The 10,954-nt window shown below is 40.1% G+C and overlaps 1 protein-coding gene across 1 annotated transcript in view; it reads right to left on the bottom strand.

Moving 5' to 3' along the window:
* Positions 1-3,237: 3,237 nt before the first annotated feature.
* LOC146205421 (uncharacterized) overlaps positions 3,238-10,954 on the bottom strand; it is a 124,385-nt gene continuing 116,668 nt past the window's right edge. Inside the window, exon 22 of the transcript XR_014704176.1 lies at positions 3,238-10,912. The gene's annotated coding sequence lies outside the window, so the exon portion shown is untranslated. The remainder of the gene's footprint in view (positions 10,913-10,954) is intronic.

The raw sequence follows: 10,954 nt of genomic DNA, 5'->3' as shown, positions 1-10,954 counted from the left end.
GTGTCTATAACCTAATTTGCGCATGGCCAACTCAGTCTTGACTTCCAAATTTAGGTGGGCCTCCTTATTTGCCTAGTTAGCGGGCGTCATGTCCATTTTCATAGCGTAGAGTAGCCGTCGGCTTTGGACCCGAGAGGTCTAGTGTGTACAAAGAAAACAATGCTGTTTGGTCTTTAGTTGACATAGGAGTATTTTGTACGTGCGCACCCTGTCGCAGTTATCAACATAAGGCCTGTACTTCTTCCACATTTTGCCACTAAAGAGTTGAAAGCGTTGTGGGTCACGTTTCTTTAGTCTAGTCAAAGCAAAGAAAAAAAATATTGGTCATACTAAAATTAGAGTTGACACCAATGTGGATGAACTTCCGACAAGGTGAAGTATCGGTTTTTTTTTTAACAAAAGGACAAAGCGCTAACGACACATCCACAAGAAAGAGGACACGGACAAGCGCTCACTGACAACTGATATTTTATTGAAGGAAAACACACAATATATAGGCACACCGTGGCGGCGCTAATCAGATGCTGAAGTATCGGTGGTCGACAGGGCCAAATTTTGGGGTACGGACGACGGGAAATCGGTGTCCTGATCTTGGCTCTCGGTTTCGGCTCGACGTCAATTCAAGGCTGCCGACAGCAGGAGCTAGATCCGTTTCATTCTTAGCAGAAAAAAGTTGATATTTGATCGTTTTCAAGCACCCGCCAAAATTTTTAACTACGAAAACAACTAAGCAGCTGCATGTGCACTGCGCGGTACCAAACTCAGTCTAAACCTTATTGAAAAATTTTAGGATGACCATCAAAGCATTTGTTCCAGCCTCTTGATAGCAACCATCGCATTAATGAAACTCCGCTCGTTAACAACTGCATAAACTTTACTTCCGTTAAAATTAGTTTGAGGTGAAAATACATTTAACTCAGCATCGGTATGCTGAGAATATTCAGGAATGTTCAAATATATAGTAAATATTATGCTTAATATGCTATGACTGGTTGAGACACACGGTAATGAAAAGTCAAAAGGAATGTGAGGTGCATGCGGCAAGCGGTTTTTGTTCATGCGGCAAGCGCTCGTAATTTGCACTTTCATTGCGCGTACGAGACGCTAATTTATGTGGCTCGCGGTACAGTGAAGCAAGTCGCATGTCTTATTCGTGTCTTTATTCGATAACAGAGCGTGGAAAAAACGCAAACTTAAGAGCGCGCGCGCGTGCCAGCCAATTTGCCGGACGGCGAAGGAGCGCTGCCCAAAAAAGCGTGCCGTGTGCAGCGCGCGCAGGCGGCGGGCGAGGATATTCGAGGAGGAAAGTGCCAGAGTGGAGGAGAGTGTCGCTACTTTCAAATTATCGAGGGACTGTACCGACATCTAAGGGGCTTTACCGACATCCACTATATGGCGCCATCTATCAGCGTCAAGGTAATCTGGGCATGCCCAGTGGAACGCGCGGTGGCGGCATCACGCTATGATAAATCTCTCTAATGTTATAAAGGCATTATGTAAGTTGCCTGAATGTTGCCTAACGTTTTGTAACATAAAACATTGGTAAGAAATTCAACCGACAAAAATACACAGGCGTCCCAGGGACATTCCAGGAACCCCCAAAATATACCAAGTGAAACAAGAAGGGACGCTCGGAGAAATGTTTGGGGTGTTTTGGGATATTATTGGGACATTAATTGTTTAGGAGGCTTCCTCAGCATATGCTACAAAATTTTCCATTGTTATTCAAGCTAGGCCCTGCCTTTGCACGGACCTTATAATTGTAAGAAGCACGCAATTATATGATGTCCTTTAAAAATGCTTTGTTTCCAGTTCCCCTTTGCAAAAATAATTCCAAGCTCACATTGGTGCTTTTGAGCCCTCTACATGCCACCTTTGTGTTGGGACCAGGCAGGGTTGAATTTCAATAGAATTTTTTTTTGTGTTGAACAATTATGTTCAAATTATGGGCTGATTCAACAGATGTATATCTTCTGTGGCTTAAAAAAATGTCATATAATCTATACGATGATCGAACGCCCATGTGTTGAAGCAATTTTCCGAAGCATTCAACTCTGCTGCAGCCTATAATTTAGCGTTATCTGCATGCCTAGTCCTGGGAGGAATAGTACATTACTATGTATAATATATACATTAGAAACTTCTAATTATTATGCACACATTCAGGTTACAAAGCATAGAGCAGTTGCTGTCTTGAGATAAGCACATGCGCTTTGTGCTTATCTCAAGTACTTTTATAATATATACTCCTCCACAAGGGCATCCCGGTATGCCCAGGTACTAGACTGCAGATCAGCAGTTATATAAAATATTCGTGTTAACAGTTATTTTATTTGCAGTACAATTAATCAGGTTCATGCGCAACATTGTTGATCGAGCCCCTTCATTTCTTTGTCATCTGCCAAAAGTGCGTCTCCCACTGAAGCCTACAATCACTCTTCACATGCTGAGGAATGTGGCTGTAAGCCACTGAATGCTACAACTGCCACCTTTCTCACCTAAAGATTACCATAGACAGCTTTTCAGTGACAAGAGCAATCCAGTAAGGAGAGCACAAGCTTCCCTCTCTCACTACGACCATCAAGGAAACCTGGTGCACTTGAGCGACTCGCGAGCACTGTAAAAAAATTAAAATGTGTAGAGGTCACAAAATCTTTGCTAGAAATACTAACTGAGAATGTTGAACCAATAATTACTGCCATTTCTTGCAGAGAAGTTGCCGAAAAGAGCCGTACCATGTCGCAGTCTATCTTGGGCAAAAACGAGAGGTTTTATAGTGCTCAAGAAGCTTTCAAGAGTACTTGCCTGCAAACATTCTAGGGTATCGAATAGTGTAAAGTTATCAATCACAAGTTTCAAAGTACAAGCCCGCTTCTATAACATTCGCTAATGTCGAGTGTTTTCTTTAGCTTACAACTTGTTAGCATGTTTTGAGTTAGAAGGGGCATAACTTTGAGCCAATTAACCCGGAGATTGTGCTTGTGTGATGTACATAGGCCCATGCAGGCCAATTTATTTTCATAGTGTATCCAACGTCAAGCATGCAATTTACAGCTACATTTTCTCGCATTAGGTACTATTTCTGGTGTCACAACACTTCTAATGGTACGCACCATTAATAAGGTCGGTGGCTCCAGACACTTGAAGCCATTAACAACAAAACACTGTTTACATAAATGTCAGTATATTTATTAACTCGAAAGCATTGCGTACGTCCCAATAAATAAGTTAAATTTCTGTACGAGTGGAGACTTGGACCTCATATATATCAGAGAATTTAAATTCTCAATTGCTGTATTTTCTTTTGTTCATAAAAAGGCTAATTTGGGCACTAAACATAGAACATGTTATCATTTATTAAGTACTGTAAAGGCTTGTGCTGTATTTTGATCTTATTTTTTTGTACCAGGCACTCCAAATGTGGTTTAAAAGACCTGGTAACACTAACTCCGAAGATTTCTGGTGGTAGAAAGTGACCGTCCCCTTTGCTCTGCTAAGGGCTTGAATTGTATGGTATAAATTGTAGGACACCTTTAATAAACTCAAAGGTTAGCGCCTTTGTTAGAATCCCAAAATCATGCCCCCTTTTTTATTTTATGGCAGACATTGCGCGCCGTGTTTAGATCTTATATAATGTGCATTTTTGATGATGTTTATTCATTTATTTATTTATTGCATACTGCCAGCCTGAATGTCAGGCTTTAGGCAGGAGTGGGGGGTTTATAGCGCCTATTCTTCCCCATTCTTCTCAACGTAATTTTAGCTGCCTATTTTTGCTACCTAAAATTTGCATATTTAGTGCCTAAAAACCTTGCCTCTACACATGACCTACATCAATCTCGCATATCCCTCTACAATGACGAAATGTTTTTCCTTTCCAAAAAATTTGCGTCTTATCCAGGCAGTGTCAAACCAACAAACCAAGTCAGAGTCAACACACAAGTGATCAAGCGATGAATCCAAGCCAGAGTCAACGACATGCAGCAGAAATAGTCACACACTGAGACCAAAAACGCTCACAAATCCCGCCATTAAGCAGAAAGCAAAACAAACAAAACTATTACACACCCCTGACAAAAAATTTTGGCACTTCATAAAAGTTCAAGAAAAGAAAATTCATTTCTGTGTGTGGTAAAAGAGGCATCGCTGACACATTTGCTGTCTTTTTTTTTTTTTTATAAAATAAGAGTCTCTTAAATTTGATGAGCTACTTGACCTCGACTCCTGCCTAGGGTCCTAACACTGCTCAGCAATGGCTCACATTTTGCATTCTTGGCAATAAGGAGGCACATTTCACCTTCCGGCAGCATGGTTGGTTTATTTAACTTTTTCAGGTCTGACAGTACAATCTGTTTTATTCTGGACTAACTTAGTTCTCACAACTATGAGTAGCTAGTGGTAGCAGTAGCAGCATATATTTGGCCATACTGTCCAATATGCCCCTGAGGTGAGGCTAAAGGAGCAAGCCAAAAGTTTTACATTTCCATACTCATTTGTCTGGTTTTAGATCAGATTGAACACCTTTCAAAAAGGCTCCTTGCATTGTTCCAGTAAGCAATTGGGCCAAATTATACACAGTTCAAAGATTCTCACTAAACTTTATTTAGTTATCAAGACATATAGCACTTGAAACATAGAAATAGAAATATAGAAATACTTGCAGCATCGTCAATGCAGTTCGACCAATTTGCAGAAAAATATAGAGGACATGCAATAGCCTATGTACAATACATACAAATAAAAGGTAAACAGTGAAATTCCAACGACAACAAAAAACAGCATTTTAAGTTCTTAGAGGCATCTTCATGGCCAAAACAAAATATGAATGCAAGTACACAGGAGTTTCGATTAAGTTGCCAAAACCATTAAATATCCTTCATTGTCTCGTAAAAAAGAAATACTGGCAACTTCACCATGATTTGACAATATTTGCAACTAACTTTCCTTTAACCAATCTCACCTCCATTAAAAACAATAATGCTGCTGTTTTTTTGCAGTAGCAAAGAAATTGCCTGCGCGTTTTAACTTAACATTGTCCTTCAGCACAGCACATACATATCAGTAACCTTTGTTATGAATAGAAAAAAAAAACTTTTCAGCCTCCCTCAAGGTAATGAGCGACTGCGACAGCAGGATGGTACCTTACCCTTCCCTGCTTCAATGAGCTCAGAGAGTTTCATACGTAATAAAAAAACACTATCTAGAGATGCACAATGCAGAAGATGCTATCATGAAAACTTATTCAATGTGAGGATGACGGGAGGAGCAAGGATTTTAAATGAGATAGCTTCAAGCATATTTATGGCTGTCAATTGGGAATGCAGGGCACAAGTGGAGATTAAATGCAAAGTAGAAGGAAAAAAAACACGCCCACCATACACACATTGTTTTTCCTTCTACATTGTATTTAATTATGTTTCTCCCTAAATGACTACAGTACTGAATCAAGTACACAGCAAGAGATAAAATGAAAAAAAAAAAAACAAATCCCCCATGCTTTCTTTGACCTCGCCGGATGCTGGCTTCTTTACATCGTGTATCATAACTAGCCCCTCATTTCCCCTTCAATATATCTATATATATACACATATATAAAGTGCTCCTTGGACCATCATAACAGGTGATTCCTTATAATGTTTTTCTGTGGAGTAGGAAACAAGAAATTCTAGCATACTGTAGCATTGGTGGCACATTAACCCATGCAAGTCTCAAGTACTGCCCACAAACAAATCCTTCAAGCAAGCCTTTAACACTCAGCATGAACTCGTCATGAGCTGAATACCTTAGTTGAAAGCAGTGAGCCTGACACTTTCTAAAGCATGCTTACAATGCAGCTGAAAACAAAATTAAAATTTATTTTTGAAATAAATAGTTTTCACAGCGCATGCAACTTCATCTTGGTAAGCGAGACTGCATAGGTGGCAGAGGTTGGCAAGATACTTCAAAATACTAGTATTTTTGATACCAATACCCAATACCTTGAAAAACTGTATTTCCGATACCAATACAAGATACAGAACCAAAACAAAATCAATTTACAATACAGATGCTCATATGTCAATACATAACTGAAATCACGAATATAATGATGGTATTATGATCAGTAAAGTTTACATCACCGAAATCCCAATGTAATAAAGCTGATAATATGGTTAGCAAAGTCAGAAAATTTGTCTGTGGTTTCCGCAACCAGTATATAGTATATTCATATAGCACACTTTTGTGGTTGTTCCTTTATGTTTTTTATTTTAGCTTTATTGTTATTATTTATTTATTTATTCTTTTTTTTTTTTTTTTCAAAGCTTGTCGAGCAGCTCCTTCCCGGTGCTGTTACTATGGCCTGGTTTTGTAGCAAACCTGTAAAGTGCAGGAATGGTGGTTGGCTGATTGCACAGTCGCCAATTGAGGCCTTAGAAGCTCATGTTCTAGCTGCCAGGCCAACCCGAAAAGCACTAACTACAAAAATCCATTTGAAACCATTTGGAAACTTCCAGTAGAATGAACTGATAATGTCAGTCAATTTTTACCCCTTTTTCCAATTGGAGCCAATGGATGAGGTCCTTTGCATACGAGTCCAATGGGACTACCAGTAGGATGCAATGGGTCAGACCCACTGCACACAATTTGCCCAGTAGGGCATACCAGAAGGAGAAAAAAAACTACCACATTTTCGTTAGCAGTATGGGAACTATGAAAATTATGAGCTTTCATGGAAACCGAAGCAAACAGGTAGCATACGTCGCACACAAGAAACACTATATACAGTCATAACACATGCAGCATAAAAGCAATAAGTGTATGTACAACCAGTGTAGGTACATACACATATTGCTCACACTTCACTCCTCTGCTCACATACACTTCTCCTCCCACTTATATGCACCACTGATCAGACACTCATGCCAGTGGCACTTGGAAATAGAGTGCAGTCATTTCCTTTAATTTTGACTTTTGGTGATATTAGGTAAAGATGCTGGTAACTGTTAATATAGAAATACCATTAGTTCTGCTTTCGTTGTCAAATATTTTGTTCACACAGATACACTATGTGCAGTTGAACAGTCCAATATGAAATAGGTGAGATCATCAACAGTTGACATTGATCCGACTGAGTATCCGTTTGGAACCTGAGCAGCAAATAATACAGCTGCTGTGTACAAATGGATGTTTATTTATACATTGAAATACTAGCAGCTAAGTTCATTTAGGATGTCCAGTTGGAACCAAATGGCAGTCCATTTAGATTAGTCTGTCCAAATGGAATGAGAACTCAAAATTGAACAAATTGGACTGTCCATTTGGAATGGGAAGTCCCTTTGGACTACCCAATTAGAATGTGAATTCCAACTGGAACCCATTAGAGAGTTCATTTGGATTGTTCCACTGGAATGAGAATTCAAAATGGAATCCTTTGAGTCTCACAAAAAATAGCTGAGATTCCAAATAGGTTACATTTTTTTTTTTTTTTTTTTAATGGATGTACGCCTAGGGTTTGGAGAAGGCTCGTATGTTAATTACTGTGTTCGACAGCACACCGTTTGACAAAAACCAGATGCCTCAGAGACGGACAGGGTGTGGATGGCAAAGAATGGGAGAGAGGCTATGGCTACAGCACTGCGCATAAATGTGTGCTAACTTTCTTTGCATTTTCGCTGCCATTTGTGTTTTTCTTTCTGTATGTCTGTGCCCTGTAAGCACATGCGAGTATGCTTAAGGCCTTCGTGGTACGCACTCGGCGCTCACAAGTAAACATTGTGAGCATTAACTTGCCATTGGCCTCTCCAATTTTAAAGAAAAGTAATTTGAGAGACAGGAGAGACATGGGAGACTGCACATTTGAAAGGAAGGCACTCTGGCAACACAAAGTCTGTCTCACACTGGCCTCAAAATTCACATCTTTTTCTTTAGTATCGAGTATTGTTAAAATTGGAGAAAGATTTGATGTTGGGAAAAGTTGAGGGACGCCGGAGAAGGGGTAGGCAGTGAACGCGATGGTTAGATGGCATCCTGGAGGCACTGCAGATGAAGTTATGTGATGTTAGGAAGATAGTGAGAGACCGGAAAGCGTGGCGTGACATGGTCCATAGGGTCCCGAAGAGTCGGACACAACTGAACGACTGAACTGACTGACTGACTGATTGTTAAAATACACGACACACTGAAAATGTATTTTCGATGCCGATATTTCAATACACTCATTTTCAGCTCGTGATACCTAGTACCGATACACAAAATGTACTGAAAAATAGTATCGAAGATAAAAGTATCGTCGACACAGCCCACAACTGATAGGTGGAAAGGAACACATGGTGGCATTTGTGCTCATGTGGTGCAATATAAAAGTCCTTATGAGTAAACAGTTCAGTCTCAGGGCCTTGCCAAGGAGGTGGGTGAACTACTGCTGGTCATGTAAGGAAATGAACCGCATGATGATCAGGCATAGTCGTAATGAAGCAGGGAATGATGGCTTTGTTATAGATAAAAATGTTGCAGCTCCTGTGACAAAATGAAAACTCTTCAATGACATGTAAATAGTCTGTGAGCAATCAAGGTAAAGTCATAGCCGACAGGACATGTGTACAGAGTCCACAAAGTAAATGTGTGTAGAGTGTACAAAGCAATCATGGGCATACAAAAACCTTATGAATGCCTTCTTTGTCTGCATGAACAAGTAGAATTCACTACTTAATAACTAAATGTCAATCTAGTTAAGCAGTACTATATCAATCAGTGTGCAAAATATTGTGAAAGCAATACTACGCCAGGTCTAACCGCTCGTCGCTGTGTGCCGTGTCTGTAGTCCCTCATAAAAAAATCAACCTGCCATGACGTTTGAATTCACGTTACCCCTATGCCGCGGTTGCTCCTTTCATACGGGAAGGTGATATCAGAATCAGCCTGCCAGAACCGTTTGCAATCTCGTTACCCCTACGACAAGCAAGCACGTAGGGGAACAATGTAGCAGGCAAAAGAACCTTCTGCCGTTGCTTTTGCAATACGGCTAGGGTTAACCAGAGCTAAACCACAACTAATTTTTAGTTACCTGTAAGCAAAATGAGTTATATTGAGTTCACACTGGCAGGTGAATTCAATATACACAACAGCTATGGTTTGAGAAGGAAACAAAGCTAAAAACAAATGAGAAGCCTCAAAAATGATTGAAGCCAGTAGCTTGATCAAGCTTCATGTACTCCTCACCATTATCATCATGGCAGTACTGCAGAATGGTCACAGCATCAGACAGATCCCTAGTATCCACTCCTGTATAAAGTACTCCTGGATGATGTTACCACAAATGGCATATTCTCATCATCGATAGACTGTAAACCCCATTTGCATCCACTAGCAATGATTGAGCAGCAGCAAGTCTATAATCTGTGGTATGCACATTTCACAATGCCATAAGCCCCAAAAATACACAACTAATGTGCACTTTTTACATCATGGTTTGTCCTTCTCAACAAGCTTCAAACTATCACACAATCAAACTGATTGTGAAAGAAAGCATTTTTCTATTCACTAATCCTGCTCTTTTTGCTGGTAAATAAATGTTTTTTATTAACCTACTAGACCATTGCACAGCAATAGTAATTCGCATTCAGCCAGGGTAATGAAAAATATAATAGCAATATATATTTGCACATATAAAAAAAAAGGAAAAATGTATTTGAGCCAATGTGCAAGACTGATCGAGAAGCGAGAACTCGTATGCAGTTTGCCGGCCAGTCAATACTAGTGGTGTCCCATTCGTGGTACAAATAACTCTTTTGGCCTGTTTAGTAAACCTCTTTATACATGCATTTTTTTTTTGGCAATTTACTGAATCTGCACCACACACTTTAAATAACATCCTCTCAAGTGTATTCTGCTGGCGTACACAGTCTTCACACTGCTTTACATATGCTGATACAGAAACAGAGCAGTGATCAGTTTTGAAGCTGTTGCCAGTGACTGCTATCATTGCTGTGTTACTTGTGCTGCTCTCTGCACGTGAACACACTCCAGTAATTGAATCTAATTTGCTTGCCCTGTGCAGATGTGTACAGAAGTAAACAAAGTATGCTACAGGGCTTTAGCGTGAATACTGGAGGCTAAGACATGTATAGGTGCGAAACGACTGCTAGTGCACATTCTTGCAACTCTCATTTACACACAATGTTGCATGCCTTCTGCTCAGGTCATTACCATAGCACTGAGAACAGAACACTATGTTTCATTTATTTATCTCTGCTCAAATACTTGTTGAAATGCTCCACTGTATGTTGCCTGTAGTTAACGACTAAAACATTAGGAATTTAACAGCAAGTTCTTAGGATTGCCTAAATGTGGCAATCTACACGTTGCCTGCCGTCTCAAACCTAATCTAACACTTCTGTTTTCTGACTGCTTAGGAAAACATTCTGCACTGCTAGCAGCGGGGGGCAGGAGTTGGCACAATAAAAAAGAGAGACAAGCAATTTTCAGACCACCTAAACCCCCCTGAAGCCAATAGTGTCAATCGATTCGGCTATATGACAAAACAGGGTATGGCAGATGAAATGGGAATCACCAATGCTTAATCAGATAAACTGTGATGCCATGAGGATCGGCCGATGCCACTGGCTGTAGGGGGACCTCTGTGGGGTGTCTGCCACTATTTAGAATGTTAGCTCCACTGCTTGCATCACTCAAGGCAATGTTATTCTGATACATCAGCGGCACTCGGGTGCCGCAACACAACTTTACACTTTCGTTTCGGTTTATGAACCACCGAAGTCAGAACCACTTAGCACCACCATTCATATAAATATTTGCGGACCATCTATCTTACGCAGAAGGTTCAGAGTGGTATCAAATGATTCAGCATGTTTGGGAGCACAAAATTACTAGTAGAGTCAGAGCCTAGTGAATACTAGGAATTCACACCTATGACCTTTGTCATTTTTTAAAAATACACAGCGCAACAAACATAGGA

This window comes from Amblyomma maculatum, chromosome 1 (assembly GCF_055883805.1).
Source record: "Amblyomma maculatum isolate TAMU_Amacu chromosome 1, ASM5588380v1, whole genome shotgun sequence".
NCBI classification, from domain to species: domain Eukaryota; kingdom Metazoa; phylum Arthropoda; class Arachnida; order Ixodida; family Ixodidae; genus Amblyomma; species Amblyomma maculatum.
The sequence above is the reverse complement of the archived record's forward strand: the minus strand, read 5'-3'. Positions and strand labels throughout refer to the sequence as shown.